Source organism: Choloepus didactylus, chromosome 1, assembly GCF_015220235.1.
Source record: "Choloepus didactylus isolate mChoDid1 chromosome 1, mChoDid1.pri, whole genome shotgun sequence".
Lineage (NCBI taxonomy): Eukaryota > Metazoa > Chordata > Mammalia > Pilosa > Megalonychidae > Choloepus > Choloepus didactylus.
Window position 1 is genome coordinate 116,095,964 of NC_051307.1, and position 26,357 is coordinate 116,122,320.

Genomic DNA, 26,357 nt, shown 5'->3' on the forward strand with positions numbered 1-26,357 from the left:
GTAGTAAAACTGTACATAAACCAATATTATTTAAAGTCTCTTGTGTTTGGTTGTCTAACTGATCTCTCTACCTCTCATTCTATGTTTCATGACCCATAACAAAGGGGGCTAAGTTCAAACTTGATAGAGGTACAGCTACTCCAAAGTTTAGCCCAATTTGCTTTCCTGGCCTCATCTCCCACTGCTCACCAATATATAACCTCTACTGCTAACCTAAAGTATTGACTATTCTAAGGTCATGATGTGGTGTTTGTTTTGTTGCTCCTTTTCGTTTTCATATTACTTTTCCACCTTTGAGGCTTTCTCCCATATCTGCCTATCCATACCCATCATTGTTCAAGGGCCTGATCAAATGTCACCTCTTCTTTGAAACCTCATCACTTCAGTGTGAAATGATTTCTCAGAACTCTGATAGCATGTAGCCTTACCCTTACTTTTACTTCATTAAATGGTGGGGATCTTTTCATGTGTGGATTCCTTATCTTCTCATCTAGCATGGAAATGGAGGGAGAAAATTTATTCTATTGTGTTGCTTTAAGGTAGATGTTCAGTAAATATTGTATAATACATTAAAAACACCCAGCAACTACTTAAACAATGCATGATTATTTACTGAGTGCTCAAGAGCTAAATAAATTATATTATACAGTAATTTTTTTTTTACTAAAATGTCAAGTTGTTGGTCTCCCGGCATGCAACATCCACATTCTGACTAAGTGATATTTATTTTACTTTCTGAATCTGACATTGAGCTACTTTAATAAAATGCCTCTCTAACAAAATGATCAGATAGGATAAAATAACTCGGACTTTGGGAGATGGGATAATGTCAGGCTATGCTTTATCTTTGTCTTAGTGAGGCCATAAGGTCCAGACAATACCCTGTGGGGAGAACCGGCATCCACTGAAGGGTATATGCATTGTCCCTGTCAATCATCCCAGAAAGAGGTAAATCCTGGCATAGTAAGAGGTGGAAACTGACAAGCAAAGAACTTCCTAACTCTCTGGGGCTTCAAGTGAGTTGGGCCCAAATTCCCAGGCCTGAAGAATCCTGGAATAGTTTATGGGATGAGACTGAGCTCTCCCCGGCCATCTGGAGACATCCTGAGAACAATAACCAGAACAGATTTCTGCTTTCCAATCACAGAAATTATTTATGATTATGAGATTATTTATGATTGTGAAGTCTCTGGTCATGGGAGGATGCATTTGATTTTTGAATTTGCTAGTCATGGTAAGAGTAACTTGGGACATGAATAAAATGGTCATGGGGATTGGACATAGAGGAAGGAGCCTTGGGGATGATCAATCTTTTTGCTAATCTGGGCATGCAAGTTCTTCAAGATCTTGAGGACCAATTTGTTTACCCTAACCTAGTAAAGATGGAGATTTCGACTGATCCAATTAGAAGGTCTGTATTTTTGCAGCTTTCCTAACTCCTTCCCATTGTACCAATAGTGGGATGATGCCTACTAGCATTTTCTCTTCCTTTCCCAATAGTCATACGTCACACATTCAGCAGTCATGTGATTAAATTTGACCCATTGGGGTGTGAGCAGCAGTAATAGGTGCAACTTCTAAGGACTCTCCAGATAAAAGAGAAGCTGTTACCTCTGGACTTTGTTCCCCCCCTTCCCATAAGATGTTTTTTGATGGAGTGTTGATCCAGCTTCTACCATGAAGGACAATGCCCTAGGTTAATGTCAGAACTTGTGATCATTCTTGGACGTGACTTTGAAAGTCCATTTTTGGGAGTGTTGGGGTATACAGAATGGTGAACAGGTAAAACTTTCTGTTATTCTCCTTGCCATGGTTCTCATGCCTGGATCGATAGATTTCAAGCTGAATTATCATTCTTGCAGCATTCATAATCTTGACTTTTGTCTTGCATGAAGATCTGAATTTTCCTACTGATTCTTCCTGCACATCTACGTAATTTGCAGGCACAATTGAAAAAGTAAAAAAGTGAAATCCCCTCCAAACTCCCAAACTCTCCAAACTTAACTAAATATTAGTGAGAAGACATTGCTAAAAATCCAGCTTATGCTGGCTCTGCCATTGGTTAAAATCCTCTCCCGGGGGAACTGTATGTATATGGTAGGGTGATATTCATAAACCCTGTCAATAAGAGAGAAACCGGAAGGTTGCAGCCTAGAAATATTTCCTTATTTACAATTCTGCTTTATTACACTACCCTTCTTTGCAGCTCGGTTCCCTAATAGCTGAAATCATAGGCAAGTAGTGTTTCCAGTTTCATTTCTCCTCTGCACGTTGCTCTTACCTCTACTCCTAGGTATGAGACGATGATGTTATTCTCTATTAGGCTGGAGTCTACTTGAGAGTATGACAGTAACTAAGAAGGAATTCATAGATCCATCTCAAGTCACTTTTGTGTAGGTGACTACCCCTTAATAATCCTGGCCCTGATTGTGAAAGAAAATCATTAAGCATCTAAAATTTTCTAATACGTTCTAATTGTTCTAGTTTTCTAATAACCCTGGGTAATCTGGCCTTTGCAAAAAGACTCCAATAATCAGGTTCTAAAACGATGAGTTAGAATTTTGGTATTCCTGTCAGGTTAGCTTTTTCTCTTGCTTAGATTTTTAGGATGCCTGCTGTTTCTTTTCACATTGGATCAGATTCCTCTTCTGTGCACTGGATTTAGTATTTTTTCCATGTTCTCCCATCATTCTATTCCTTGCCTCTCCCTGGTTTTGTTTTTATCACCCTCATTTTGGTAACAAGCATTTGGAAAGAGCTCGACTCCCTATCTGTTAAAAAGAACACCCCCTCCCACTTTAATTTTTTCCTTTCCAAATAAATGCAAAAATACAATAATATACCCATAACCTGTATGATCATTTGATTATGCACATATCTTTGGATGACATAATTTAATTTTTTAAGCTTATGCAAATAAGCATTATCCAATAATAAAAAGTGGTAGATGTACTTGAATCAAAAGCTTGATAATTATACAATCTTTAAATTAATTAATGAGCCAAAGGCAGCTAAACATTAGCATTTAGAAAGATCTCTACAGCATTAGCTACTAATGAGTTCATTTAGATCCATCAAGCAACCCAGTTTGGAAGGCACAGACCATATTTAATCATATTCAGTCAGATCTAATACTGAAATTATGAATACAAGGCATTGTTGAGTGTGAAATTACCATAGAATCTTAATTGTTAAACATGAACACATTTCTTGTTTGTACTCCTAGATGAATGATAATTTGATGAGGAAATAGGTAATCTGTGTACAGTGGGCTTATTTACTGAAAAATAAAGAATTCTCAGGTGTCCTGATTTGAGTTACCTTTTGTACAGAAATTCATTTATATCAGCTGACTTAGAGGTTCTATTGCCCTCAGGCAAGAAGGATGCATTCTTTGGATTTGTCTTTTCCCCTCCCCTAAGATTTTTTTCTTTTGAGACGACATGAAAAATTTTAGAAACAAGGTGCTCCAATGATTAATGTATATTACAAAACACTTTTAAAATTGAAATGTAATGATAATACAGAAATACCCTCCCTCTCATGTTCCTTTCAGTCATTACCTACATCCCAAAGGTAACCACTATTCCAACTTTTCTCACATAGATTAGTCGTGCCTGTTTTTGTATTTTAAATAAATGTAATCATACAGTATGCATTCTTTTATATGGCTTAAAATTATGTTTGTGAGATTTATTAATATTGTTGCATGGCATAGATCATTCATTTCTCATTGTTGTGCAATATTCCACACAATTTATTTACCCATGTTGAAGGACATTTAGTTAGTTTCCAGTATCTGGCTATTACGAATCATGGTACTCTAAACATTCTAGTACATGTTTTTAATGTACCCATTTCTGATGACATTATATGTAGTTGGGTCTGTGGAATATGTCAAGGTTTGGCTTTTGTAGATTTTGCTAAACAAATTTCACAGTGTTTCTGCCAGTTAACACTCTCACCAGATATATGTGAACTGTATTTTTTAATGCAGTTAAATTATTGTTTCTTCTAGCTATATACACTACAATAGTTGGATGCCAGTAAAAGTATTGCACTGAGTATATTTTCATTTTTAATACTCATGCTACCAGATTCTGTAGTAGATACACAGTTCATTTCTCACTTGCTAAACCTGGTAAGGCGGTCTCCCTTGAGATGTGATTCAGGGATTCAGGATTCTTCCCTTTTGTGGCTCTGCCATCTTCAACATGTAGCTTCCAATGTCATCTGGAGCACTAGCATCCAGAGTAGAGTGTAGAGAAGTGTGTTGTCTTCTTAGCCGTCTGAGCCAGGAAGTGACACTTACGCTCTCTGTCAGCCTTCCCTTAGTGGGAACATATCACATGGCTCCACATACAGTTGATGTGTGTTAATTGTGGATTTTGTATTTGCAAACTCAACCTACTCACTAAAATTGATCTGTAACCCAAAATCAACACTCCAGGAACTTTCATGATCATTCACAGACACATGCAGAGCAGCTAAAAATTTGAGTCACTCAGCGCATATGTTCTTAGCTGAGGTTGAACAAGGCAATGTTTTACCCTTTTTTTTCAACTCTCATACTGTAAACGTGTCCTTTTTGCAGTTTAATTATTGCTAGATTTTTCACATTTTTGTGCTTTTTGTTGGTGATTTCTCTTTAAAATGGTCAAGTATAATGCCGAAGTGCTGTCTAGTGTTCCTAAACACAAGAAGGCTGGGATGTAGAAAAAACGTGTTTTAGATAAGCTTCATTCCGTCATGAATTATAGTGCTATTGGCCATGAGTTCAATGTTAAGTAATTAGTATCTATATTAAATATGGTTTCCTTAAATAGAAACACACATAAAACAAGGTTGACTAGAATACTGTGACCAGAGGCTCGCAGGACCCCAACCCTGTATTTCCCCTGGGAGCAGCGGTTCAGAATTGGCTAATTCAGTGTTTGTGATGCCATTATAAAACATTACCAGTAATGTAAGTAACAGGGAATGACTGTAAATGCAAGGGGTGTGGTGGTGGCGGGAAAGGTAGTCTTGGCTGGGTGACTGTTTCCAGTAATTAAGCAGTGGAAGAAGAGCACAAGTGCTTGTTGGGTAGCTAACTGCGCTTAGCACACATGCCTTAGCATTTTCGTGTATTACTGGTACCACCCTCTCAGAAAGTATGTTCTCCTTGGGGTCGCTGGATTAGTGCAATAATGACAGAGGTCACTTGAAAGATCTTGGAGAACTTGCAGGACAAACATGATGTGTTTGAGTAAGCCCTCTCTTCGTGGTAACATTTTTAATAATCCTCTCTCAGTAGAAATCTTTCCCATAAACAGTAGCCAAAATAAGTAAGAAGAGAGAGATTTGCAGGGGAACTGAGAAGTTAGACTACACATGGGTTCCTTTTAAGATATTTGTCCTTTATCATCTCATTCAGTGATCTTCGTGGATCCTTGATAAGCAGCAGTTATTCATCGTTTTAAAGTCCTGATATGGATTAAGCCTTTGGATTTGGATTGCCTGGAAAGCTTCAGGTCATCCAGGTCTCAGCAATGTCCAGGAAGTACATGTTAAACATAAGGCAAATATGCAAATTACATGAATCCAAGATTATGAATAGGAGAAAGTTAAGGAAGTGGGGGGCCCAGCATTAGGTATCTACTATGTGCTCATAATAATTTTGCTTTATCAGATAAGAGGGAATGCAGTTTATTACTTGGAGCACTAGCATAAGTTCTTTGTCCAGTGTAACAAAGGGAGGTTAAACATTGCTAACACATATTTGAAGTATCTACTAACCTCCCATCTCCCTGTTCCCTAACCAGAGTGACCTGTGTACATTACCTGTGGGAATAACTTCTTTTTCACCTGCTTCCTAAAATGTGCCTATGTTTCCAGGTTACATTATGAGGCTGATTTCAGTTGAATGAGTTCTGAGGCTTTAAAAATGAAATGGGGCCAGTGTAACCACGGGGAACAGAGAGTTGTATATATAGGAGGTGGTGTTGGGTAGGAGAAGGATGGAGAACTCTCAAAAATAGGTAACAGCTACATGTATTGAATACTAACTATGTGCAATTACAATGTGCCATGGATGTTATCTGCACACATTCCTTTAATCCTCACATGGAAGAGGGATTCAGAGAGGCGATCTGCTCACCTCACCCAGGAGGAGCCACAGTATGAATTGACACTTTCTGACTTTAGATTTTTCACGTTCTAATCACAGGCTCCACTACAAAGAGCAAAGAGGTCCTCTTTGAGGGAGGCACAAGGGCAACCTCTGAGTGGATAATGGAGCTGGGATTATCATCTGAGTCATGAACTTGACTTTAATTAAACCGGCAGCCCCTTCCTGATGAGGACTCACTGCCATTTACATTCATCATGATGACCTTTCCCCATGGTGGTTACAGCTTTTTGTAAAATAAACAAAAGCTAATAAGCAATGACAGTTTTCCGGTGTTTTAATGCTTACTCTTTTTTTTCATTTTCATCTGATTTCTGCATGTAATAGTGTGTGAGAGAGCAGTGGGCCAAAATTTTTTCCAGCCTTCACAATCAAAATGTTAATAGCCAGTTAATAATGGCTGCTCCATGTTTGCTTTCACCACTCCACTGGAAGAATAAAGCCTATTTTCTGGAATTTTAGCATAAAGGGATCCACAAAGCAGGGTGAATGTCTGGAAGAGATGGATGGCAGGAGTGTTTGGGGAGCTTCTAGAGCATTGCTATTTGTTTTGAAAGTGTGCAGAGCAGTGGGGTTTCACAACTCATTAGAGGTGTTGGGTTGTTGTTACAGTAAATACTGATAAAAGATACAATGGCTATAGGGGACCACTGTAATTTTTAAAAAGGTCCCTTTATGCTTGTGTACTGCATGTCAGTTTGCCTCAAAGTGATAATTCATTTACCAGTGAAAGGTCAAATTAGTTCTGTAGTAAAAGTAAGTTTAATTTGTAACCCAGTCAGAAGGAAACTATGAATATATCAAACTGTAACTGTATTAAGAGCTTCTGTTCCTTTAATATACTTTATTTAGCTTTCCAAAATACTGGCCACTCTTTGGTCTCTGCCCAATCAATTTAGGGCACGTTTATCTTTTCCATTTCCTTCTTATCTATTTTCAATCTCAATTCTCAAGCCCCACCCCCCCAACCTTATTTCGTGAATTCCATAACAAATTTAAATTAATTAGGTTTATTTTTCTAGAGGTATTGGTTAGAGCAGGTTATGAAAAACCAAATAAACCCTATCCCCTCATCCTGCAAATTATAAAGGCTTAAAAGCATTAGGAGTTTATTTCTCACCCATGTAACTTACAGAGAGAATGTTCTCTCCTTCGCATGATGAATCAGGGGCCTAGAATTCCATCTTGTGGCCCCACCGCCCCTTAGTCTTCACTGTTCGATGTAGTAATCACTAGCCACATGTGGCTATTGTAAATTAAATAATTAAATTAAAATCCAAGTCCTCAGTTGTACTAGCCATATTGTAAGTACAGGACAGCAGGCAGCACTGATACTCAATATTTCCATTATCTCAGACCATTCTGACAACTTTTTGTTTTGTTTTGTTTTTTACATCCACTTGGCAAAAGAGGAAAGAGAGTATAGAAGAGACAGACCCTCTTCTAAAATGCCTTGGCCTGGACGTGGCACACATCACTTCTTCTCACATTCTGTTGGTGAAAATAAGTCACTTGGACTTCTATGCAAGGGGCCTGGGTAGTGACAGTTCTATACCATGGACAACACAGACTGGAGTTTAGTGGACAGCTAGCAATTTCTACACACCAGATGAATTTAATAATCCAAATATGGTTTCGAGGAAAAGTCTTTGGAAATAGACAGACTTGGATTCAAGTCCTGCTTCTGACACTTCCAAACTGTTTGACCTTGGACAAGTCAGATACCCTGATTCAGCTTCTCATATTTAAAAGGAACAGTGGTAATATTTAATTCATAGGGCCTTTGTCAGGATTAAATACGGAAATGTATATGAAATAGAAGTGCAAATAGTTTATAAACAATGTAAAAAGGTGTTATAGCAATTAAAGGTTTAGAGTTCAAATATTTTATATTTTTTTCCCAAAGGCACATGAAAATATATTTTAACTTTAAAAATAACTTAGTTATAGTAATACTTTGCTTGTGTCTTACCAACATGTCGCTGACAAAGTTTTGCAGTATAGATATAATATATAGGGATATATAAGAGCTACAAGAAAATCCCCCAAACCATAAAGTTGCTCAAATGTGAAAACAGAGAAAAGTTTTGAACATTGGAGAATTCTCTACAGTGATCCCATACAATATAAGATAGAAAATAGTCAAGAAAAAAATGCTTAGGTGTTAAATAATTTTGACTTCCTCTTGCTCAGAAAGTGTTGGAGTCATATATCTATATCTTGTGATAGATTGCAACATTGGCCTCAGCTCCTCGTTCATTCGTGGAGCCTTGCTATTTGGCACACGACTTTCTAGGACATTTTCCTGCTCCTTGAATTCGGGCTGTCCTTGCAACTTGCTTTGGTCAATAGGATGAGGTGAAAGTGACATCATGCTGGTTTTGAGCCTGGTCGTTAAGAAGCCTTGTGGGTTTCTGCCATCACCTTGAGAGAAACCTCCTTGGACTAGCCTGCTGGTCCCAGGAGGAGTTCAACAGACCTGTGGAATGACCTCACTTAGACCAGCCACCCCCAGCAGACTCATGAGCTAAAGAAATACTTGCTTTTAAATGGCAATGAGGTATTATAGTTGCTTGTTGTGCACCGTTATCATAGTGATAATTAACTACAACAACTAGTTTGTTAGCTTGTATCTATTCGCTTGAACAAGTTTTAACATTTCAACTAATATAATCCACATAAAAATAGTAAAAGCCATTAAAGAGAAAAGTTTTACTAGCTTTAAATACACACACACACACACATTGCCTGGCACTTTTCATCCATTTCTGGGCTTCAAGCATGTGGTAAATAGCAACAATAAATGAGATGAAATAAAACAATGGGGAAAAATAATTATGGATTAATGCTCTTAGGCACGGCTTGACATATTTTTTCTGTAAAGGGTCAGATAGAAAATATTTTCAGCTTTGCAAGCCATATGGCCTCTGTCACAACTACACGAATCTGTCTTTGTAGCATGAAAGCAGCTGTAGGCAATATGTAAACAAATGAGCACGATTGTGTTAGCATAAAACTTTATTTACAAAAACAGGCAGTGGGCCGGATTTGGCCTGCAGTCCATCGTTTGTGGATTTCTCATACTAACTATTGATATGGAGATGAAGTATATGGAATATGCCTCATTCCATATCCTGCAAGCAAAAAGTGTGAAATTACCAAAAGAATACAAAATTATAAAACATGAAAAGGAATATTTATCCCAATTGTGAGGGGGAACAGGGTTAGAGCTATTGGAATGAATGAAATCATCTAGTTTAAGTCTTTACATATGCTTTATGTAAAGCATTATGCTTTAGCCAAATGCTTAGCATATTGGGCATATCTAGGGCTGTACATTATTGTTAGTGTGAGAATAATAGAAAAATATTATAAACAAAGTTGATGGATTTAACTATAAAAAATAAAAAACTGAAACCCTAGGGTATTAATAAAGCCATGTCTCACTACTAAGAAATTTGTTCTTTCCTCATCCATGGGTTTATGCAGTCCAGCATAGTAGTCTTCAATATACTGACTTTCTGGAGAGAAAACCGAAAAGTCTGACCAGTCTCCAGTAAGCCCTGGTATTGCTACTACAGAGTGTCATGTGAGACATGGGGGATTCTTCTATTTGGCTGCTCTTTCTGATACTTAGTATCTTAGTTTGCCAGGCAGCTATGACAAATACCACACACTGGGTTGGCTTAAACAATGGGAATTAGGCAAATCTTCAAGATCTGGGATTTGGCAATGGATTCTTAGATATGACACTAAAAGCACAAGCTACTAAGTAACAGCAGATATATTTAATTTAATCAAAATTTAAAGCTTTTATGTATCGGAGGAAATTATCAGGAAAGTGAAAAGAAAAGACAACCTACAGAATGGGAAAAAATATTTGGAAACCAGATATCTGATAAGAGGTTAATATTCAGAATATATAAAGAACTTTTATATTACAACAACAAAAAGACAGAAAACCCAATTAAAAAATGGGCAAAGGACTTGAATAGACATTTCTCCAAAGACAACATACAAACAGACAATAAGCATATGAAAATATGCTCAACATCATTAGCCATTAGGGAAATGCAAATCAAAACCAGATCTTGTATGATCTCACTGGTATGAAAGAATTAGAATAAGCAAATTCACAGAGTCAAAAAGTATAATATAGGTTACCAGGGACTGGGTTGGGGGTAGTGAATGGGGAGTTAAGGCTTCAATTGTACATTAATTGTAAATGAATGCTTAATTGTATTTGGGTTGATTGTAAAGTTTTGGTAATGGAGGGTGGTGATGGTAGCACAACACTATGAATATAATTAATAGCAATGAATTATATATTTGATGTGGCTAAAAGAGAAAATTTTAGGTTGAATATATGTTACTAGAATAAAAATTTAAAAAACAAATGTAGGACTGTACAACACAAATGGTGAATCCTATTGTAAATGATGGACCATGGTTAATAGTAGTCAACATTCTTCTATGCATTGTAACAAACACACCACACTAATGAGAGGTACTTATAATAGGATAGGATATGGGAACTCTGTATTTTATGCACAATTTTCCTGTAAACCTACAATTTTTCTAATTAAAACACACATACACACAATGAGATACCACTTCAAACCAACAATGATGGTTATTACTGAGAAAGAAAAGACAAGTTTTGGAGAGGATGTGGAGAAATTCTAGTGCATTGTTGGTGGGAATTTAAAATGATGCAGCCACTGTGTGAAGCAATATGGCAGTTCTATAATATAGAATTACCATATAACCTGACAATTCCACCCTAGGTATAGCCAAAGAAAGTGAAAACTAGGATCTCAAATAGATACTCGTCCACCAATCTTTATAGCAGCATTATTCACAATGGCCAAAAGGTGGAAACAGCCCAAGTGTCCATCAACAACTAAGGGGATAAACAAAATATGGTATATACATACCATAGAATATTATTCAGCTATAAGAAAGAAGTTATGAGACATGCTACAACATGGAAGAACTTTGAAAACATTGTGTTTGGTGAAATAAGCAAAGCACATAAGCACAAATAGTGTATGACATCACTTACAAAGAGATGCTAAAAATAGCAAATTTGCAGAGAGGAAATTAGAGGTTACCATGGAATTGGGGATGGGGAAGGAGAAGAGGAATGTGTATTTGTAGAAAAAATATATATATAAAAAGAAAAAATGAAAAAAAGAAAAAAATATTGCTTTGTTCAGTTGCTAAAAACAAAAACACAAGAATGTCTTGGCTCATAGTTTTGAGGCTAGAAGAAGTCCCAAATCAAGGTATTGGCAAGGCTTGCTTTGTCCTGGAGTCTGTAGTGTTCTGGCATTGGCTGCGGGTTGTCCTTGGGGTTCCTTGGCTTGTATCTCTGCCTCCTGTCACATGGTGATTTCCTCCTCTCTTTTCTGACTTCTATGTCTTCCAGGTTTTCTTTGTAAGGCCTCCAGAAATTCAGATTAAATCTCACCATGTTTCAGGTTAGCCACACCATAACTAAAAATAACATCTTCAGAAGCTCCTATTTATAAATGGGTCTGCACCACAGGAATGCGTATTAAAATTAAGAACATGATTTTGCTGGGGTCCATAACTCAGTCTACCACAGTCTCTGATGTGTCACAATTAGCTCCGGTATTGATGACACCAGAGCGCAAATGAATGTTATGTTACTGGACACCTCCAACGCTGCCACAGAGCTGCTGCCAACAAGGGTTTTGGGAGGGAGAACATCAGAGGGCTGATGGGGCTACTGTCTCCCGGTTCCCCAGTCTGCCCCATGTTTTTTCCATTATCCTCTTATCACTTCTAGGATCTGTCTGAAGTTTGCCTCACCTCCGCCCCATTTTTCTAGTCTGATAGCCCCTCTGTTCCCTACTCAGAGCTTCTAATGGACATTTTGTGAACAGTGTGACATCAGTGGTCTTCCTAAGGTCCGTTCAGAGTTGTCCATGGTTGTGCTCCTATGTAAATAGCAAGAGAAAAGAATTAACATTGATAAAAAGCAAAAAAAAAAAAGAAAAAAAAACTGAATGAAAATCTATAACATTTAATATCCATAGAACAAATGATTAAAGAGTATTAAGTGATATTTTACAAATGAAAAAATGCAAACTTGAAATAAATCTTTCCTGTCCCTACAGGATTAAATGTGATTTCTGGCCCTTCCTCTCTGGTTTGGGTCTTTCCTGTGTGTCCCCTCCGTGTTGGTGAGCCTGGGAAAAAGAGAGGAATTGGTATTTCTGCGCAAAGAGGAACTTTGTGAATAACAAATGCCTAACCAGAGATTGGCTAGCAGACAAAAACTTCTGACTAAAATGTTCATTTTTACCAAAAAATTTAAATACCTGTTTTACTGGTATTTAAATATCAACAAAATAAGCTTTGGTAGGTGATACTAATCAAAAGAACCACGAACTGATTGGGGTATATGACTCTGAAAATCTATACAAGGTGATAGTTGTGCTCAGTGGTTTTAAGAAATAATGCTTTTTTTTTTTCCCCTGATGACACTAGTAATAGATTTTCATTGTATGAGAGAAGAAAATACAAATAAGTGGGGGAGTTTAAGGGTCTGGGCTCTGAACTCAGACAAACTTGAGTTAAATCCCAGCTCTGCCACTTACTAATGTGAACTTTGGTAAGTATTTTAACCTCTTTAATCCTCAGGTTCCTCATTTGAAAACAGGGAAAATCATAGTAGCTCTCTCACGGGGTTTCTGTGAATATTAAATGAGGTCATGCTTGTAAAGTGCTTGGCATGCAGAGGGAACACTCAATTAATGTCAGTTATCATTTTTATTACCCATAATCCCACCACTTAGAGATCACTGCTGTTAGCATTTTGATGTACAGAGGGTTCCTAATTACTTGAATATTTATTATCCGAGTCACAGCAATTACAAAGTTGGTTAGGATATAACAGCCTAAGAATATTCACTAATTAACCGACCAATTATAAAATATCTGCTCTTAGACATCCCTCCTTGTTTAACTCTTGTGTCCATTGTACCCAGCATATCCACATCCAATCATGCAATGTAAAGACAAGGCCCATTGAAATGTGAAATTTCCAACCTTACAAAAGATGTGGGATTGCATGTGGGTGATGTTGGAGAACTTAAACATCTGGCAGAGTTAGACCAGTTAACACTTGAAGAAAGGAAAATCAGCAGGGATGGTGGCATGAGAGGCACTTTAAAAGAGAATGAATTGAATATGAAAAGATTAAGAGAGGCTCTTGGGGGAGAATTGATAAAGCCTCAAATGTTTCTGCAAAAGAGACTCTAATTTTGGAGCTAATTTTGCTAGATCTTTTTCCTAGACAAACTCCTTGCATATTTCCCTGTTGTCACATCTTGCTATGCCCATGACCATCAATGTGTGACAATTAGGGTGGATTCTCCAACATCAAAAATTCTGCAAAGTTGCTTTAGACTAAATTGATGTCTGCAGTGTAACCGTTTTGTCCTCTTCCTACCCCAGACAGAGGCCTTATATGACAAACAAGATTGTTGACTCTGCAGAAATAAGCTATTTGAAACAAGAGACAATCTCTTTGCCTTTTTGTAAACTTTAGAAAGATTTTGGTGGTAGTTGAGCTCTAGGTTTTTTTTGGTGGTAGATTCCATTGAGAAGCTGATGACAGCTATTTACTCTCCTCCCAGAAAGATGTATATTTGTACCTATCGTGAACATTTTGTATACAATTTGAAGGGAGGCCCAATGAAATCCATTTATAGGCCAGCAGTTAAGAAACCATTTTTTTTTTTAATTTTTATTGGGCTTGTCCAGATACCATACAATTATCCAAAGATCCAAAGTGTACAATCAGTTGCCCCTGGTACCCTCATACGGCTGTGCGTCCATCACCACACTTAATTTTTGTTCAATTTTTAGAAGCTTTTCATTACTCCAGATAAGAAATAAAGTGAAAGATGAAAAAAGAAAAAAAAAGAAAAGGAAACTCGAATCTTCTCGTATCCCTAACCAACTCCCCTCAATTGCTGACTTATAGTGTTGGTATAGTACATTTGTTACTGTTCTTGAAAGAATGTTGAAATGCTACTAAGTGTAGTATATAGTTTGCAATAGGTATATATTTCTTCCCTATATGCCCCTCTATTATTAACTTCTAGTTGTATTGTCATACATTTGTTCTGGTTCATGGAAGAGTTTTCTAATATTTGTACAGTTAATCATGGACATTGCCCACCATAGGATTCAGTTTTACACATTCCCATCTTTTGACCTCCAACTTTCCTTCTGGTGACGTATATGACTCTGAGCTTCCCCTTTCCACCTCATTCACATGCCATTCGGCACTGTTATTCTCACATCTTGCTGCCGACACCTCTGTTCATTTCCAAACATTTAAGTTCATCCTAGTTGAACATTCTGCTCATACTAAGCAACCACTCCCCATTCTTAAGCTTTGTGCTATATCTTGGTACCTTAAATTTCATGTCTATAAGTTTACATATTATAATTAGTTCCTATCAGTGAGACCCTGCAATATTTGTCCTTATGTGTCTGGTTTATTTCACTCAGTATATTGCCCTCGAGGTTTTGTCATCAACCCGTTTTTTTTTTTTTAGATGGTTTTGTTCACATGTCATACATTCCATCCTAAGTAAACAATCAATGGTTCTCTGTATGGTCACATATTATGTGTTCACCACCTGTTCTAGTTTGCTAATGCTGCCAGAATGCAAAACACCAGAGATGGATTGGCTTTTATAAAGGGGGTTTATTTGGTTACACAGTTACAGTCTTAAGGCCAAAAAGTGTCCAAGGTAACACATCAGCAAATGGGTACCTTCACTGGAGGATGGCCAATGGTGTCCGGGAAACCTCTGTTATCTGGGAAGGTACGTGGCTGGCATCTGCTCCAAAGTTCTGGTTTCAAAATGGCTTTCTCCCAGGATGTTCCTCTCTAGACTGCAGTTCCTCAAAAATGTCACTCTTAGTTGCACTTGGGATATTTGTCCTCTCTTAGCTTCTCCGGAGCAAGAGTCTGCTTTCAATGGCCACCTTCAAAATGTCTCTCTCTCTGCAGCTCCTGTGCTTACTTCAAAGTGTCCCTCTTGGCTGTAGCTCCTCTTCAAAATGTCACTGTCAGCTGCACTGAGTTTCTTCTGCTTGTCAGCCCATTTATATGGCTTCACTGATCAAGGCCCACCCTGAATGGGTGGGGCCACGCCTCCATAGAAATATCTCATCAGTTATCACCTACAGTTGGGTAGGGTGCATTTCCATGCAAATCCAATCAGCACCAAAACGTTTGCCCCACAAGACTGCATCAAAGAATATGGCTTTTTCTGGGGGACATAACACATTCAAATCGGCACGCCACCTTTACCACTATCTATATAAGGGCACCTACATTTCTTCCACAAGGCAGGAGGCAGAGTCAAAGAAGGTAGAGAGGCAAAAGAAAGAGGAAAAAAAATGACAGCTAGGAAGTAGCAAAAGGAAAAGTAACCTTAAATCAAAGTAAAGAGTCAGACAACACCATCAGTGTCAAGTGTCTAACATGCCTCCCCTATCCCCAACCCCCATCTGCATTTACCTTGGTATATCGCCTTTGTTACATTAAAGGAAGCATAATATAATGATTCTGTTAGTTACAATCTCTAGTTTACATTGATTGCATCCTTCCCCCAATGCCTCCCCATTTTTAACACCTTGCAAGTTTGACATTTGCTTGTTCTCCCTTGTAAAAGAACATGTTTGTACATTTTATCACAATTGTTGAACACTCTAGATTTCAACAAGTTACACAGTCCCATTCTTTATCTTTCCTCCTTTCTTCTGGTGTCTCACATGCTCCCAACCTTCCTCTCTCAACCGTGTTCACAGTTATCTTTGTTCAGTGCACTTACATTGCTGTGCTACCTTCTCCCAAAATTGTATTCCAAACCATGCACTCCTGTCTTCTCCTATCACTCTGTAGTGCCCTTTAGTATTTCTTGTAGGGTGGGTGTTTTGTTCACAAAGTCTCTTATTGTCTGTTTGTTGAAAAATATTTTGAGCTCTCTCTCATATTTGAAGAACAGCTTTGCTGGATATAGGATACTTGGTTGGCAGTTTTTCTCTTTCAGTATCTTAAATATATCACACCACTTCCTTTTTGCCTCCATGGTTTCTGCTGAGAGATCCGCACATAGTCTTATTAAGCTTCCTCTGTATGTGATGGATTGCTTTTCTCTTGCTGCTTTCAGGATTCTCTCTTTGTCTTTGACATTTGATAATCTGATTATTAAGTGTCTTGGTGTAGGCCTATTCAGATCTATTCTGTTTGGAGTACGCTGCGCTTCTTGGATCTGTAATTTTGTCTTTCATAAGAGATGGGAAATTTTCATTGGTTAGTTCCTCTATTATTGCCTCTGCCCCTTTTCCCTTCTCTTCTCCTTCTGGGACACCATTGATAAGTACATTCCTGTAGTTTGTTTCATCTTTAAGTTCCCGGAGACGTTGCTCATATTTTTTCATTCTTTTCTCCATCTGCTTCTTTGCATGTAGGCTTTCAGGTGTTTTGTTCTCCAGTTCTTGAGTGTTTTCTTCTGCCTCTTGAGATCTGCTGTTCTATGTTTCCATTGCGTCTTTTGTCTCTTGTGTTGTGCCTTTCATTTCCGTAGCTTCTACTAGTTGTTTTTTTTTTAACTTTTGATTTCTGCCTTATGTATGCCCAGTGTTTTCTTTACAGCCTCTATCTCTTTTGTGAAATATTCTCTAAACTTTTTGAATTGATTTAGTATTAGTTGTTTAAATTCCTGTGTCTCAGTTGAAGTGTATGTTTGTTCCTTTGACTGGGCCATAGCTTCATTTTTCTTAGTGTAGGTTGTAGTTTTCTGTTGTCTAGGCATCTGACCTCCTAGGCCATCCCAGTCAGGTTTTCCCAGACGAGAACAGGCTCAGGTCACAGAAGGAGGAAATATTCAGAATCTGGTTTCCCTGATGGTTTTTCTTAAAGGATTGATACACCTGTGCTTTTCTGCCTGGCAGGTGCACCTGTCAACCTGTCACTGGCTGGTGTAAGAGGGTGTGGCCTGTTGCTCTCCTCCCCCAGGCTTTGGTGTCTGGTTCTGGAAAGGTGGGCAGTAGAGCTGGGCCCCTCCCTTTCCTCTTGGGAAGCTATGCCCCCTCCAGAGAGGTCATCTGAATATCAATAAGTTCTTTGTTTCTCTGACTCTGCCAATCAAAGTGTTTTGATTTTAAAATGGCAGAGGCTGTCTTTACTGCAAAGCGCTGCAGGCTAAAAATGGCTGAGGTTTTCTCCACAGAGAGAGAAAGGGACAGAAAAGCTCTCAGGTTCACCCGTCAGCCAGAGATAACACCCGATCTTCTGGGCTACACGTCCTGAGACAGATATGTTCCCCAACTTTCCCAAGGTCAGTTGTCACCAAAAGCCTCTGTCTGCTTGTTGAGGATTTGCTGTCTGAAGTGAGCAGTTAACATTAAAACCCCAGTTGGAGCTGGGCCAAGATAGTGTTGCTCTCTAGCACTGCGAGGCTTCCTTGAGGGAGGGGCTCTCGGCTCTCAGCTCTCAGCGCAGGTCACTTACAGATTTTATGCTGTGATCTCGGGCATTCTTCCCAATTCAGGTTGGTGGATGATGAGTGGACAGTCACATTTGTCTCCCTGCAGTTATTCCAGGTTATTTACTAGTTTTTTGGTCATTTATGAATTGTTCCGGGGGGACTAACAGTCTTCCACTCCTTTCTATGCCACCATCTTAGCTCCTCTCCAAGAAACCATGTTTTAACTGTTGTATTTCAATATCTAAAAATATTTATCCATTCCTAAACATAGACTTGAGTGAGCTTTAATTCAATAAGTGTATATTGAATATTTGCCCTTTGCCTATGGTTGTCCAGGATAAAAGGGAAATATTGGACATACTCCTGAGTTTCAGCCGGACTGAGGTAACATCCTGAAGAGAGTACAGGTGATGTAGAAAGGCATCTTCAGTCAACCAAGGCAAAGGGTTACCTAAAAATGTTATCCATAGGGGGTTTTAGGAATTACGCATAATATGGGAGGTAAAGATCAGGCCCAGGGAGTTTCTCTGTGACCCTGGAGGGCAGGGGATGGGAAAAGTGTGCAAATCAGAAACACAGACTTGGAGAGAAAGAAAGGAGCTCTAGTCAAGGGTTTCTTTCTCATTCTGGGCCAGACTGAACTGAGGCGAATAGAGAAGGGCCTTGTCGGGCAGCCTGCTCTTCCAGTCAGCTTGATGTAGGCACCCATGTGGTGACTGCAATTGTCATGGGGTTTTGCCTGGTTAAGTGTCTCCCCAAAGTTCTTAACTTTTTAATGATATAAAGGCTAGAATGGCTGAACCCATACAGTGGAAAAAAATGAAGGTGTTTATTAAACATCACACCACACCCATAGACATATATACAGATTCAAATATAATTTACAGGTGTAGCTCCTGGCTGGTGCTGGAGTATAGCATCAGTTCCTCCTCACGAGGATATTGCTGAAGCCATCAGCCAGGTGGCATGACTTGTTTCCGTACACGTTCTGGAAGGTGCAGCTCTTCTTACTATAAATTCACTGCACAAAAGGCCTGCTATAAAACGGAATTCTCTTCTGTTCTTCTTTGGCTGGTGGGGTTTCATAGGCCATTATACTCTTAGGAAATGGATTGACTATTTCCTAGAATTCTTCCTTGCAACTTTAGGTCTTCTGGTCTTTAACCAGCACAAGCATATTTCACATCAGCCACCATAATTATCGTTATCCCCACAGGAGTAAAAGTATTCAGCTGACTGGCTATACTACATGGGGGCAACATCAAATGATCCCCGGCTATGCTCTGAGCCCTTGGCTTCATTTTCCTATTCACAGTAGGCGGACTAACAGGAATCGTACTGGCAAACTCATCACTAGACATCATCCTCTATGACACATATTACGTAGTAGCCCACTTCCACTACGTACTATCCATAGGGGCCATATTCGCAATTATAGGAGGATTTGTGCACTGATTCCCACTATTCTCAGGCTACACACTTGACACAACCTGAGCCAAAATTCACTTTGTAATCATGTTTGTAGGTGTAAACATAACATTCTTCCCTCAACATTCTCTAGGCCTCTCAGGAATGCCACGACGCTCCTCTGACTATCCCGACACATACACAATATGAAATACGATCTCATCAATGGGCTCCTTCATTTCTCTAACCGCAGTAATACTAATAGTCTTTATAATCTGAGAGGCCTTTGCCTCTAAATGCGAAGTGTCACTGGTAGAACTTACTACCACCAACACTGAATGACTCCACGGCTGCCCGCCACCATATCACACATTTGAAGAGCCTGCATTCATCAAAGTCTAGCCCAAGAAAGGAAGGAATTGAACCCCCCAAAATAGGTTTCAAGCCAACTTCATACCCAGTATGACTTTCTTTATGAACGAGGCGTTAATAAAACAATTATATAACTTTGTCGAAGTTAAATTATAGGCTAGAACCCTTTACAGCTCTATGGCTTACCCCCTACAACTAGGATTCCAAGACGCCACATCACCAATCATAGAAGAGTTACTTCACTTTCATGACCATACGCTGATGATCATGTTTTTAATCAGCATCTTGGTGCTATATATCATTTCACTAATACTATCAACCAAGCTCACCCACACCAGCACCATAGATGCCCAAGAAGTAGAGACTGTATGAACAATTCTCCCAGCTATTATCCTGATCTTAATTGCCCTACCCTCACTACGAATCCTGTATATAACGGACGAATTTGATAACCCGCTACTCACCTTAAAAACTATAGGCCATCAGTGATACTGAAGCTATGAGTATACAGATTATGAAGACCTTAACTTCGACTCATACATGATCCCCACTTCCGACCTAAAGCCCGGAGAACTTCGACTGTTAGAAGTAGACAACCGAGTTGTTCTGCCTATGGAAATATCAATTCAAATATTAATTTCGTCAGAAGACGTACTCCATTCATGAACTGTCCCCTCACTAGGACTCAAAACCGATGCCATCCCAGGATGACTGAATCAAGCCATCCTTACGTCTTCATGTCCTGGCCTCTACTATGGCCAATGCTCAGAAATTTGTGGATCAAACCACAGCTTTATACCAATTGTACTTGAACTTGTCCCACTTAAGCATTTCGAAGACTGATCTACATCCATACTCTAAATCATTGGAGAAGCTACTCTAGCATTAACCTTTTAAGTTAAAGACTGGGAACCTGAACTTCCCCTCAATGAAATACCTCAACTAGACACATCAACATGATCCATCACCATCCTCTCAATATTCATCTCACTATTTACCCTAATACAACTCAAACTTACCAAACACAACTTCCCTACCTCCCCAACACCCAAAACACTCAATACAACAAAACACTTAACCCCTTGAGAAGCAAAATGAATGAAAATCTATTCGCCTCTTTCATTACTCCCACAGTAGTAGGAATTCCTATTGTAATCCTCATCGTAATACTCCCTACCCTACTATTCCCCTCACCTAACCGTTCGATTGCAAACCGACTCATCTCGATCCAACAATGAGCAATTAACCTAATTTTAAAACAAATAATAATTATTCACAGCCCCAAAGGATGGACTTGGTCCCTAATACTAATTTCACTTATTATATTTATTGGGTCAACAAATCTCCTAGGACTACTCCCCCACTCATTTACCCCTACCACTCAACTTTCTATGAACCTGGGGATAGCCATCCCACTATGAGCTGGAGCGGTGATTATGGGCTTCCGCCACAAGACCAAAACATCATTAGCCCACTTCCTACCACAAGGCACCCCAATCCCCCTTATTCCCATGCTAGTGGCTATTGAAACAATTGGCCTATTTATTCAACCTATGGCCCTGGCTGTGCGACTTACAGCAAACATTACCTCAGGACACCTTCTCATACACCTGATTGGAAGTGCTACACTAGCACAAATATCTATCAGCCCTACAACAGCCCTCATTGCCTTCATCGTTCTAATCTTACTGACAGTCCTCGAATTCGCAGTGGCGCTTATCCAAGCCTACGTATTCACACTCCTAGTTAGTCTCTACCTACACGACAATACCTAATGACCCACCAAACACATGCTTACCACATGGTTAACCCTAGTCCATGGCCCCTAACAGGGGCCCAGTCCGCCTTACTGATAATCTTGGGCCTGGTAATGTGATTTCACTTCAGCTCTACAGCCCTACTGATCACCGGCCTAACCACCAACTTCCTGACAATGTATCAATGGTGACGAGATGTAGTACGAGAGAGCACATTCCAAGGACACCACACAACAACCGTACAAAAAGGACTACGATACGGAATAATTCTATTTATCGTATCAGAAGTCTTCTTTTTTCTAGGATTTTTCTGAGCCTTTCACCACTCCAGCCTGGCGCCAACACCAGAACTCGGTGGATGTTGACCCCCTACAGGAATTAACCCGCTTAACCCACTCGAAGTACCCCTTCTGAACACTTCCATCCTTCTAGCCTCTAGAGTATTAATCACATGAGTTCACCACAGCCTAATAGAAGGAAATCACAAGCACATGCTCCAAGCCCTATTCATAACAATCGCTCTAGGGGTATACTTCACCCTCCTGCAAGCCTCAGAATACTTCAAAGCACCATTCACTATCTCCAATGGGGTGTATGGCTCAACCTTCTTTGTAGCCACAGGATTCCACGGACTACATGTGATTATCACCTCCTCGTTTCTAATAGTCTGCTTCCTATGCCAATTAAAATTTCACTTTACCTCTAACCACCACTTCGGATTCGAGGCAGCAGCTTGATACCGACACTTCGTAGATGTAGTCTGACTATTCCTCTATGTCTCGATTTATTGATGAGGCTCATGTCCTTTTACTATAACAAGTACGACTGACTTCCAATCAATCAGCTCCAATAACAAACCCGGAAAAGAACAATTAACCTAATTCTCACCCTACTCATTAATTCTGCACTAGCCTCGCTACTCGTAACCATCGCGTTCTGACTGCCCCAATTAAATGCCTACTCCGAAAAATCAAGCCCATACAAATGTGGGTTCGACCCCATAGGATTGGCCCGACTCCCTTTCTCTATAAAATTTTTTCTAGTAGCCATTACTTTCCTTCTGTTTGACCTAGAAATTGCTTTACTCCTGCCACTCCCATGAGCCTCACAAACCAACAACCTTAGCCCCACACTGATTATAGCCCTCATTCTCATTTCACTCCTAGCACTAGGACTGGCTTACGAATGATCCCAAAAAGGCTTAGAAGGAACTGAATATGATAATTAGTTTAACCCAAAACAAATGATTTCGACTCATTAGATTACGTTTAGGCTTGTAATTATCATATGCCATCTATCTATATCAATATTTTCCTAGCATTCACCATGGCCCTCCTAGGACTGCTACTGTACTGATCACACATAATATCCTCCCTTCTATGCCTAGAAGGCTTAATATTATCCCTATTTTTCCTAAGCACCCTAATAACCTTGAACACCTATCACACACTATCCGCTATAATACCTATCATCCTCATGGTATTCGCGGCCTGTGAAGCTGCACTAGGTCTAGCTCTCCTGGTAATAGTTTCAAATATCTACAGGCTAGACTACATCCGAAACCTCAATCTTCTACAATGCTAAAACTTATCATCCCCACAATCATATTAATTCCTCTCACCTGACTATCAAAAAACAACATAATCTGAATCAACTCCACTGCCCACAGCCTCTTCATCAGCTTAATTAGCCTATCAATATTCTACCAAACCACCAGCACCAGCCTAAACTTCTCGCTACTATTCTTTACAGAACCCCTCTCCACACCCCTACTAATTTTAACAACCTGACTATTACCCCTAATAATTATAGTCAGACAGTCCCACCTATGCAAGGACACAATCAGCTGGAAGAAAGTATGTATCTCAATACTCATTTCCCTCCAAATATTCCTAATCATAACATTCACCGCCACTGAACTAATCATATTTTACATCCTATTCGAAGCAACTCTAATTCCAACCCTCATTATTATTACCCGATGAGGCAATCAAATGGAGCGACTAAATGCGGGACTATACTTCCTGTTCTACACACTAATTGGGTCCCTACCCCTGCTAGTAGCACTAACCTACATCCAAAATTCTCTAGGATCCCTCAACTTTCTCATCTCCCAGTATTGATCACAACCACTACCCGCAACCTGATCATCCAACCTCCTATGACTAGCGTGTATAATAGCCTTTATAGTAAAAATACCACTATACGGACTCCACCTATGACTCCCAAAAGCCCACGTCGAAGCCCCCATCGCAGGCTCAATAGTTCTAGCGGCTATCCTACTAAAACTAGGAGGCTAAGGAATACTACGCATCACAACTATTCTTGACCCACTGACCGAGTCAATATCCTACCCATTCATAATGTTATGTCTGTGAGGCATAATCATAACCAGCTCAATTTGTCTTCGCCAAACTGACTTAAAATCCCTAATTGCTTACTCATCAGTAAGCCACATAGCCCTAGTAATTGTAGCCATCCTCATTCAAACACCATGGAGTTTTACAGGAGCCTCAGCCCTGATAATCGCACACGGCCTCACCTCCTCCCTACTATTCTGTCTAGCCAACACCAACTATGAGTGCATCCATAGTCGTACTATAATCCTAGCCCGCAGACTTCAGACCCTCTACCCCTAATAGCACTGTGATGACTCCTAGCAAGCCTAGCCAACCTAGCTCTCCCACCCACAATCAACCTAATCGGAGAACTATTTGTAATCCTACCAACATTGTTATGATCCAACATTACAATTGCACTTCTAGGACTTAACATAATCATTACCTTATATACTCACTATTTATGCTAATCACCACACAACGCAGCAACCCAACCAACCACATCCACACAATTAAACCGACCTTCACATGAGAAAACGCACTAATACTAATACACCTACTACCACTGGCCCTCCTATCAATCAACCCCAAACTCATCCTGGGATTACCCTACTGTAGGCATAGTTTACTAAAAACACTAGATTGTGAACCTAGAAATAGGACCCCAAAAATCCTTGCCAACCAAGACAGCTACACAAGAACTGCTAACTCTTGTTTCCATACATAAAAGTATGGCTCTCTTACTTTTATAGGATAGGAGCAATCCATTGGTCTTAGGAACCAAAAAACTGGTGCAACTCCAGATAAAAGTAATTAACCTATTCCCCACCTTCATCCTGATCACTATTCTTATCCTCATCACACCTGCCATCCTATCCACCTCAAAAATTTACCACACTAACCAATACCTGAATTACGTAAAAACATCCATTATATACTCCCTACTGAGCAGCATAATCTCAATCACTATATTCATCTGATCAGGACAGGAAGCAACCATTTCAAACTGACACTGAATAACAATCCAAACTATAAAACTCACCCTAAGCTTCAAACTAGACCACTTCTCACTAATATTCGTCCTGGTACCACTCTTTGTAACGTGATCCATCACAGACTTCTCAATATGGTACGTACACTCAGACCCTAACATCAACCGCTTCTTCAAATACCTCCTTCTATTCCTCATCACCATAATCATTTTAGTAATTGCCAACAACCTACTCCAATTATTTATCGGATGAGAAGGAGTAGGTATTATATCCTTCCTATTAATCGGATGATGATGCGGACGGGCCGACGCCAACACAGCAGCACTTCAAGCGATTCTGTATAACCGCATCGGAGATGTTGGCTTCTTCCTAGCCATAGCATGATTCTTATTCCACTCTAACTCATGGGAATTCCAACAAATCTTTATACTCAACCTAAACGATAACACCCTTCCCCTCCTAGGCCTGCTCCTAGCAGCAACAGGAAAATTCGCTCAATTTGGCCTACACCCTTGACTACCCTCAGCCATGGAAGGACCTACCCCAGTATCTGCATTACTGCACTCCAGTACTATAGTGGTGGCGGGCATCTTCCTACTTGTACGATTTTACCCCCTCCTACAAAATAACCTGGCCCTCACACTAGCCATGTGCCTGGGGGCCATTACCACCCTATTTACCGCAATTTGTGCCCTAACGCAAAAGGACATTAAAAAAATTGTTGCCTTTTCCACATCCAGCCAACTAGGCTTAGCCAATCCCACCTAGCATTCCTGCACATTTGCACCCACGTGTTCTTCAAGGCCATATTATTCCTATGCTCCGGCTCCATCATCCACAATCTAAACAACAAACAAGACATCTGAAAAATGGGTGGATTGTTTAAGGCCCTCCCACTTACCACATCCTCCCTCATCATCGGAAGCCTAGCACTGACCGGAATACCATTCCTCACTGGATTCTACTCCAAAGACTTAATCATTGAATCGGCAAACACGTCACATACCAACGCCTGAGCCCTATTAATTACCCTAGTCGCCACCTCCCTCACAGCCGTGTACAGCACGCGCATCATTTTCTTCGCCCTACTCAATCAACCATGCATTCATACCCTAGCCCCAATCAACGAGAACAATCCTTCCTTCCTCCACCCCATTAAACATTTAGCGCTAGGCAGTGTATTCGTGGGATTCCTAATCTCCAACAACATAACACCAATAACAGTTCCTCAAATGACAATACCAATGCACTTAAAACTATCAGTGCTAGCAGTTACCATCTCCGGATTCCTGCTGCCCATAGAACTAAACCAACTGACCCACAACTTACAACTTAAAAAATCATCTCACCCCCATACATTTTCTAACCTACTAGGTTTCTTCCCCACCATCATACACCAGACACCGCCACACCTTACCCTTAGCACCAGCCAAAACTTAGCATCAACGCTGCTAGACTTAATCTGACTTGAAAAAACAGCCCCCAAAAACCTATCCCAGCTCAACCTCCTAGCCTCAATTAATACCTCCAACCAAAAAGGACTAATTAAACTCTATTTCCTCTCCTTCCTCATTACACTATTCCTAACCATACTCCTGCTACCCTACCACCTCGCGTAACCTCAATTACAATAAAGATGCTAACAAACAGAGCTCACCTAGCCACAGTCATCAACCAGACCCCATAGTCATATAATGACTATGACATAATCTTCACGAACAAATCCTACTTCCCCACCACCAAAAACAGCCCAATCTTCTATATACTTAAGACCA

The 26,357-nt window shown here is 39.7% G+C and overlaps 3 pseudogenes; all 3 read left to right on the forward strand.

Annotated features, from left to right (window-relative positions):
- Nucleotides 1–19,606: 19,606 nt before the first annotated feature.
- On the forward strand, nt 19,607–20,337 carry LOC119537819 (annotated as a pseudogene).
- A 251-nt stretch (nt 20,338–20,588) lies between these two features.
- Nucleotides 20,589–21,269, forward strand: LOC119537827 (annotated as a pseudogene).
- A 43-nt stretch (nt 21,270–21,312) lies between these two features.
- Nucleotides 21,313–26,201, forward strand: LOC119521693 (annotated as a pseudogene).
- Nucleotides 26,202–26,357: the final 156 nt, after the last annotated feature.